This window comes from Cupressus sempervirens, chromosome 7, assembly GCF_028749045.1.
Source record: "Cupressus sempervirens isolate cs-2001-9-10 chromosome 7, ASM2874904v1, whole genome shotgun sequence".
Lineage (NCBI taxonomy): Eukaryota > Viridiplantae > Streptophyta > Pinopsida > Cupressales > Cupressaceae > Cupressus > Cupressus sempervirens.
Window position 1 is genome coordinate 475,920,297 of NC_143124.1, and position 8,626 is coordinate 475,928,922.

Below are 8,626 nucleotides of genomic sequence, written 5' to 3' on the forward strand. Positions count from 1 at the left end.
TCATTCCAATGAGGTGGATTATCATGATCAAATTTAGATGAGTAGGGAAGCCTTCTTTCATCTAGCTCGTATTCTTAGGTTGAAAGGAAGCTTGAGAGATACAATCCACTTGAAGTTAGAGGAACAACTAGTGATGTTCTTCCACACCCTTGGGCACAATATGAGGAACCACAAGATTGCCTATAATTTTGGGCACTCAAGAGAGATAGTCAGTCAGTACTTCCACATGGTGTTGATGACTATCTTAGCCCTTCACAAGGATTACTTCATACCACTTAGTCTAGGTACTCCTCCCAAAATTAGTGGGAATGACCGTTTTGATGCGTTCTTCAAGGCAAATAGTGCATTGTTACAAGTTTATTGTCTAGATTGTTATCCTTATCTTATTATTGCTTGAGCACACACTTGATCGGTGTATCATATCCCATAGTGGCTGAGTGCACCAAGATGGTGTACAAAAAGGGAGTATAAGTGGACACTTTTTGCTGAAATCAGGTAAACTTGACCTTAGACAAGACATTTCAAGGTTCATCCACTTAAAATGACAAGATACATAAAACATATAGATTGTAGTACTCTGAATCTACTTTCTAAACTACTAGATTTTTTACAAAATGGATAAGATTAGGTGGGTCAAACCCCATGCACACAAAAAATAGTTCCAAATTTTTTTTTAATAAAATATAGCATAGTTTTTTTCATGTGTAGCACAAAAGACATAGTTATATTTAGTATTTTGAATATCCCTTCAATAGGATGATAGTTAAGAGTCATATCTAGAAGTAGTGTATTTTTTTGTATTTTTATGATGATTATTTTTTGTTATGAATTATTGAATAGACTACATCCTGAAATTTTGGTGCTTGTTCATGTCTTGGGCATAACTTGCATCAAAATAATTGAAAATTGATTTTTTAAAAAAATGTTTATATAATCAAGTGTAGAACAATAATATGTAATTTATTTTGAATTTGGTTAAGTATATCAAAAATTATTTTTAAAAAATGGTAGACATATGTTTGTGAGGAATGTCAAGGCATTGATAAAAGTAATTAAATTTTACAATGTTAATGTTATCCAAAAAAAAGAAAGAAATATATGGTTAGAAATATAAGAAGATGTGTAACATTATGGTGGTGATTTTAGAGATACCTACTTCACCATTAGCGTACTTGATGAAGAGAAAGATGATAATTCATCTTAGAAGATGAAAAATGTCTAAAGGGAAAAAATGGAGGGAAAATAGTCTCCCAAGCCTTTGGGTCATTTTCCTAGGCTATCACCAAGCTATAATCTGGTCGGGTTTTGTGGATTACCCGATTGGGTTATGAAAATAAAAAATGCATTCAAAACCTGATCAGGTTTTGTATTACTACATCACAAGGTTAGATTGAGAGAGAGAGAGAGAGAGAGAGAGAGAGAGAGAGAGAGAGAGAGAGATTGGGTTGTATATTATACTAAGTAAGTGTCTATCATGTCCCCAAATCCTTGTCTCCATCCCATCCTCTCTCTCATTTTCACTCTTTATCCTATCCACGTCACTGTTTATCCTATCCCCCTCTCTCTTTCTGCTATCCCCTTCTCTCTCTCTCTCACACACACACATCCCCACCTCTCGCTCTCTCTCTCATATCCCCTTCTCTCTTTCTCCCATCCTCTTCTCTCTCTCACTCTTTCTATCATATCCTCTAATTCTTCTCTCCATCCCATCCTCTCTCTCTCTCTCTCTCTCTCTCTCTCTCTCTCTCTCTCTCTCTCTCCCTCCCTCCCTCTCTCTCTCTCTATCTCTCTCATTCTCTCTTTATCCTATCCCCTCTCTCTTTCTCCTATCCTCTCTCTCTCTCTCTCTCTCTCTCTCTCTCTCATATCCCCTCTCTCTCTTTCTCCCATCCCCTTCTCTATGACTCTTTCTATCATATCCCCTAATCTCTCTCTCTCTCTCTCTCTCTCTCTCTCTCTCTCTCTCTTTCTCCTATCCCCTTCTCTTTGACTCTTTCTATCATATCCCCTAATCTCCCCTAATGTCTCTCTCTCCTATCCCATAATCTCTCTCTCTCTCTCTCTCTCTCTCTCTCACACACACACACACACACACACACACAAACAATTTCTATCATATCCCCTAATCTCTCTCTCTCTCTAATATCCCCTCTCTCTATTTCTCCTATCCCCTTCTCTCTCACTCATTCTCTCCACCTCTCTCTCACTCTTTCTATCATATTTTTTAATCTCTCTCTCTCTCTCCTATCCCCTTCTCTCTCTCTCTATTAGATTTTCCTATACCCTCACTCTCTTTGTCCTATCCTCTTTTCTCTCCCTCATTCTCACCACCTCTCTGTCACTCTTTCTATCATATCCCCTAATCTTCACTAATCTCTCTCTCTCTTTTCTATCCCCTTCTCTCTCACTCATTCTTTCCATCTCTCTCTCTCTCTCATCTCATAATCTCTCTCTCACATCCCCCTCTCTCTTTCTCCTATCCCCTTTTCTCTCTCTCACTCTTTCTATCATATCCCCTAATTCTTCTCTCTCTCTCTCTCTCTCTCTCTCTCTTTCTCTCTCTCTCTCTCTCTCTCTCTCTCTCACACACACACACACACACACACACACACACACACACACACACACTCTTTCTATCATATCCCTTAATCTCTCTCTCTCTATCATATCCCCTAATATATCTCTCTCATATCCCCTTTCTATATTCCTATCTCCTCTCTCTCTTTATCCTATCCCCTAATCCTTTCTCTTTATCCTATCCCCCAATCCTTTCTCTTTATCCTATCCCCTAATATCCAATCTCTCTCTCTCTCTCTCTCTCTCTCTCTCTCTCTCTCTCTCTCTCTCTCTCTCTCTCTCTCTCTCCCCCCACCCCCCCCCCCTCTCTCTCATTCCCTCTCCCCCTTCCTAGCCTCACCCTCTCTCTCTCATTCTCTCCATCGCTCCCTACCTCCTTCAATCTACCTTTGTACAATAGTAATATAGAACTTAATCAGGTTTTGTATAACCCAATCAAGTTATTTGTCCATATGGACAATGTAATTAGAGCTCAATAACCCAATCAGGTTATTAAAAAATGTGCATAAAACAACATGTAAATAGTTATTATGTTGTTCTAGTGTAGTCCACCAGATTCTATTGCTACTCACATGTATTTTTATTCCAAGTATGCAAGTGTAAGAATTTTTGTGCTTGGAAATGCTAAATTTTTTATTTTTTATCTACCAACATCTTATTTTATGTTAGTATCTTATGATTGAGCATAAAATAATCATACAAATTTGTTTAGTTTTGTATTTTATTATTTATTTTATTCATGCTTTTGATTAAGTAAAATAGGTTTTTTATAGGGGCTCCTAAAACCCACTAGTTAACAACAAAATACTACTTAAAGTCTAGTGTTAGCATCAAAGCAAAAAAAAAAAAAAAAGCCATTCTAGGCCACCAGAACTAAAGAAAATAAAAATAGCCAAAAATGAGGGGATAGAAAAAAAACTAGGAGCACCAATCAGGGCATTTTTTCTTTGACCAGCTTTTCCTTCTTGAGCTCTAGCTCTCCCATGGTCTCTACTGCATTAGCCTTCAAATAACTATCATCCAAAGACACCTCCTCTTACCTCTTCCTCTTATCTAATCTCCTTCTTTTGCTTAGGCTGTCAACCTACATGAAGTCATCTTCATCTATGACCCTAAATTCCTCTTTGTCCTTTTCCTACTTCCCCTTATTGATTTCTTCCATCATCAAGTGCAACTGAATGATATTGTCATTTAATCCTTTGATAATACTGATGCTTTGGTTAGTCAAGCTATGGAGAGAGCTCTCCATCCTTTACACTCTTTTTATAAATCTCAATAACCCTTGTATCTAGCTTTCTTATTCTGACATTCCCATTCCCCCCTATCCTTTCGTGCCCCTAAATTCTAAACTTTATCTCTTCTATTTTATGGAAAATCTATTTAATGGACCAAAAAGTGTCTACCATATTGTTGCGGACATTGTTTTGGAGATTCATCCCCATTTCCCTTGCATTATCGCTTAGAATCACAAAAACCAAGTTGATGAGTTCCTCCAACTGAATTTTTCCATCCCTTCCCTCCACAACCTCTAGATGGATATGCTCTCTAACTAGACCCATTTTTGAAGTGCTTGTTTGAAAGTTCCTCCATGCAGTTTTCTTAACCTTAGTGCCAAGAGTAATAATGGTATTTTTCCTAACTATATTCCACTTTACTCTCTTCTTGAGCTTCGATCTTGGTCTCGTTACCCTTATCATGTGCCTTCTCTACTTCTTTATCTCCATCCCTTCTCCTTTTGGCTGAGCTATCATCCTTCCTACTTTCCTAAGCCTTACTAGTGCCCACCTCTTTCACATTTCCCTCCTCATCTATTTTCATCCCCTCATCCTCTTCATTGTAATCCTCCATTGAGTTGACCTCATGCTTTATCCTTCCCTCTGCTCCTTTCCCAAACCTCTTCTTCTTCTTCTTGCCCATGTCCTTCATAATTTTGGCCACCTCCTCATCATCATCTGAATGCAGCCCTGAACTATCCTCCATATTAGAAGGAAGGTAAGAGTGTCCTGTATCCTCTAAGGACTCTTCCTTATGGGAAACAACTCTTCCATAGGTTTGAGCTTTAAAGTTCTCATGTATGAGTAATAACAGACCCTAATGGAAGGCAGGGTTAGCATATACTTTCTTCTTAAACCCCATGATACTCTTATTTGCAGAGAAGGAAAGGTAGAAGGGGATGAAGATTTTTGTTCCATACCTGAAGTGGTTTGGATAACAAAATTGTGGGTATGGATCCTATCATACCTAGTGTCAAGCATAATGTAAGAGATAATCACCCTTAGGATAAACCTCCAAAGTTTCTACATTGATGCAAGTTCATAGTATGCACCAGTCTTCACTAATTCCTTCAAATCCTTGGCATCCTTAGCAAATTCTCTCACTACATTTAGGGATATTTTCTTATCACTATAGAATTTTATGCCCTAATAAGGAGAATCTATGACCTTCACTATGACCCCTTCATTGACCTAGAAATCAATACCACCTATCTTGACCTTCCCATCTTTCCAGGACTTAACCATAAGGTTAGTAATCTTAGGATCCTAGCCATGAATTTTTTCAATGAAGGTTGTGATGCTGCCTTCTCTTAGCTTTTCTCAGACCTTTGATCTCCTCTTCTACTTCTTCACTTCACCCTCTAGCTCTCTACAATGCCTTTCCCCCACCATTTTGTTGCTGAATATAGAACAACAATTCTATGTTCTACAAGTGTGAAGAGTCAAACACTAGTTTTTCTCACAAAAAATGTACTTGCCACTATCCTCAGTAAAGAAATTGTAATAAAATTTATCAATCACCCAAAAAATGTGCCACACAACCCCCCAATTATGATAACTCTATTTTGGCCCATGCCAAGCTTTCATTACTTTAAAAGTGTGATTCACAACATTACTTCCATTATTACACTTTATGTTTCTCGTCCTCCCCTGGATTCTCTCAATCTTAATTAAGCTTTTAGTTTCCATTGAAATCACTTCACCACTTAGCCATCTATGTGATGTGTCCCTACTAATTGTCTCATTGGCCATCGATTCAGCAACTGCATTAGCCTTATGGTAAACATGTGACACATATACCCTCTCGAAAGTAAGTAAAATTTGTTTTGTTTCCTCCATCATATTCTTTATACTCCAAGATGGGGGGTGTGTTGGAATTCTTTAGAATAACTGAGAGGGGGGTAAAATTAGTTATTCCAGGTCTAGATGTATAAATAAAACTTTTCATAGCTTAGTGAACCCATAAAATATTTACCATCATGCATGCATCCATAAGATTATGCAATCACTTAGAACTTGTAGGTTACTATCAAATCAACTTGTAGAAATGTAAACATGAAACATAAAATATTCAACAACACATTTGACACAATGATTTACATAGAAACCCAATTTGGGAAAAACAACCAGTAACATGCTACTCTTTTTCACTCTTTTGAAGTGATGCCCTATTAAAGGTTACAATACACACTATTAAATGTGACCCTGTTAAAGGATTTTAATCACCCTGTTAGGAGTGATCCTTGTTAGAGGACTTTAGACCATTCACTTGGAATGTCACCTGGTTAAAGGATTTACAAATGACTATTAGGTCAACCTTAATCAAAAGGATTTTACCCTAGACTGATACAATTGTTAGAGAGTAACAATAAGGCTTGATCTGATAAAGACTTACAACCCCATTTGTAGATTACACATCACTATTTCAATCCTCCATTCTACTTGGCCTTCACTCATTACAACTCTGATAGCTTGTTCACCCTTCAAGCATTCCTCTCCTTAAGCCTTCTTGCTTAACATGCCAATGTAGACTCTTCTCTAGGTCACTTGATGAATCAAAACCCTTAACTCCTTCTCTTCCTCAAGTTCTTGCACATGACAACCTTTTCTTTATCACTAGCCATTTCTATAAATAGGAAATTCAGATCTTTTTGTGCTCATTCTCTATCTTCCAATTTAGGGTAAGGACAGATTAGGTAGGATACAATGTATCTACCCCATATTCCATATCTCTTCTAGAAACATCTCCTTGAATCCTCTTTAAATTCACCTGAAAATGGTTTACCTTGAATTTTGTGCTAGCAGCTCATCATCCTTATCTTCTACCTGGTTCACACAATCCAAGAAAACAAACTTTTTGGCTTAGATTCATCGAATCCATGATCTTTAAAATAATGCAGCAACTCAGCACTATCTTGCTTCTAATGCTTGACACATATTGTGTTACTCGGCATCCTTTAAAAAATACTCAGCACCAACTAAACTTTACTCGGCATCAACTATTTTTTTCGGCATCCACTAGATTTTTCTTTTACTCAGCTCCAACTAATTTTTTTCTTGGCTTGCACTGAATTTTCTTGACACCTACTATCCACTCAGTCAAGCTTAGTAGAAAAAATTTGTATAACTTGTTCTTCTAAACTTTCTTAGTGTATCCAACCTTTGTAACCTTAACCAGATTATCAATACATCATGTTGCTATTATCTTAACTGATTCTTTTACTCCTTTATATAATCATAACTCAACCTTTCCTCTAGGTGATATTGTTACATCTTTTGATCAAATCCTCTTCATCAATCAAATAAGTGATAGTGCTTAAATCATATATGTAGTTGTCTTACCAGCAAATAACAGGTTTGACATCAGTGACAAAACAATGATTGAAATACATAGTCTTCTTCAACAATCTCCCTCAACAATGATCTTTTCAATCTAATCTCAATAGGGTGTTCAACCCTTAGACATTTGATGATATTATTTGAATCCCCCTCAAGACATGGGCTTTTAACCCCAACCTCTTTTGACAACTTGTTTGTTTGGAGGGCAGCACAAGCCTTCACATAGTGATTAGTGTGGTGTCCCAGGTGGAAGGTAACTGCCACTATACCATACCCATGAAAATTTATGATCACCCCTCCACTACCTAAAACTCCCGGGTTACTTTTGGCCGCACCATCAAAGTTGGCATTATGCCACCCCTCCAGGGGTAAAGACCAGTGACATTCCTTTCTTCTTTTCTAAGTATCATTACTACTTCCAATTTCACCTGCAAATGGATTAGATCCTTTATTAAACTTATAATTTTCCAAAAGGGCATTTTGAATTTTACCAAACATAATATTAGTAGGAAGGCTAGCATTCATGAAGATATGGTTATTACGTTCCTTCCAAAAACCCCATCCAGAATGAGGCAGAGTCCATTTACTTATTGTTTGGAGCCCTGATCCCTTCCAAGAGGTGTCCCACTACCTGAAGAATTCAATAGTCGAGATAGGAGCACACCAACTCATCCTAAAAGCTAGACTGAAAATAGACCACACCTCTCTAGTAAAGGATCAATGTATAAATAGGTGATCCATAGACTCAGGCTGGTTTTTACAAAAGACACATCTATTAGGAATAAGAAGACCTCTTTTACTAAGATTTACTATAGTTAGGATGCTATTCTAGAGTAAAAGCTAGAAGAAAATATTGATTTTAGGGACAAGATGAGGGAACCATACCTTAGCCCAGTTTGATCTCAAATCCTACCTCACAATAGCTTGGTACCCCGAAGCCACTGAATAGATGCCATCAGAAGTGTTCTCCCAAACAAGTTGGTCTCGATCCTCATTCAAAACCATATAGTGGAGAATAGTCATCAAATACTTGAGCTCCCTAGATATAGAAGAAAGATCCATCCAACCCCAGCCTTGACTATAATCACTAACATATCTTCCATACCTCCAGATACAAATACAAGTCCATCATTCATATTCAGGAATATTGTGAAGAGGCCCCTAGATCAGCTAGTTGTCCTGCCATAATAGGGTGTCCTTCCTATTACCAAAGCTCCATTTTACCTCACTATTGGCCATCTCTCTGGCTCTTAGAATGCCATTCCATATATTTGATCCATTGGGAATTGACCTTCCAAAGAGAAAGTGTGTAATTGAAGGTCTATGAAGGTATTTTTCTTCGACGATGTCCCTCCAGTCCCCCTTGCTAGTAAAGATTCTCCAAATCTATTTAGCTTGGAGAGATTTATTGAAAGGTCTTAGTTTTCTTATACCCA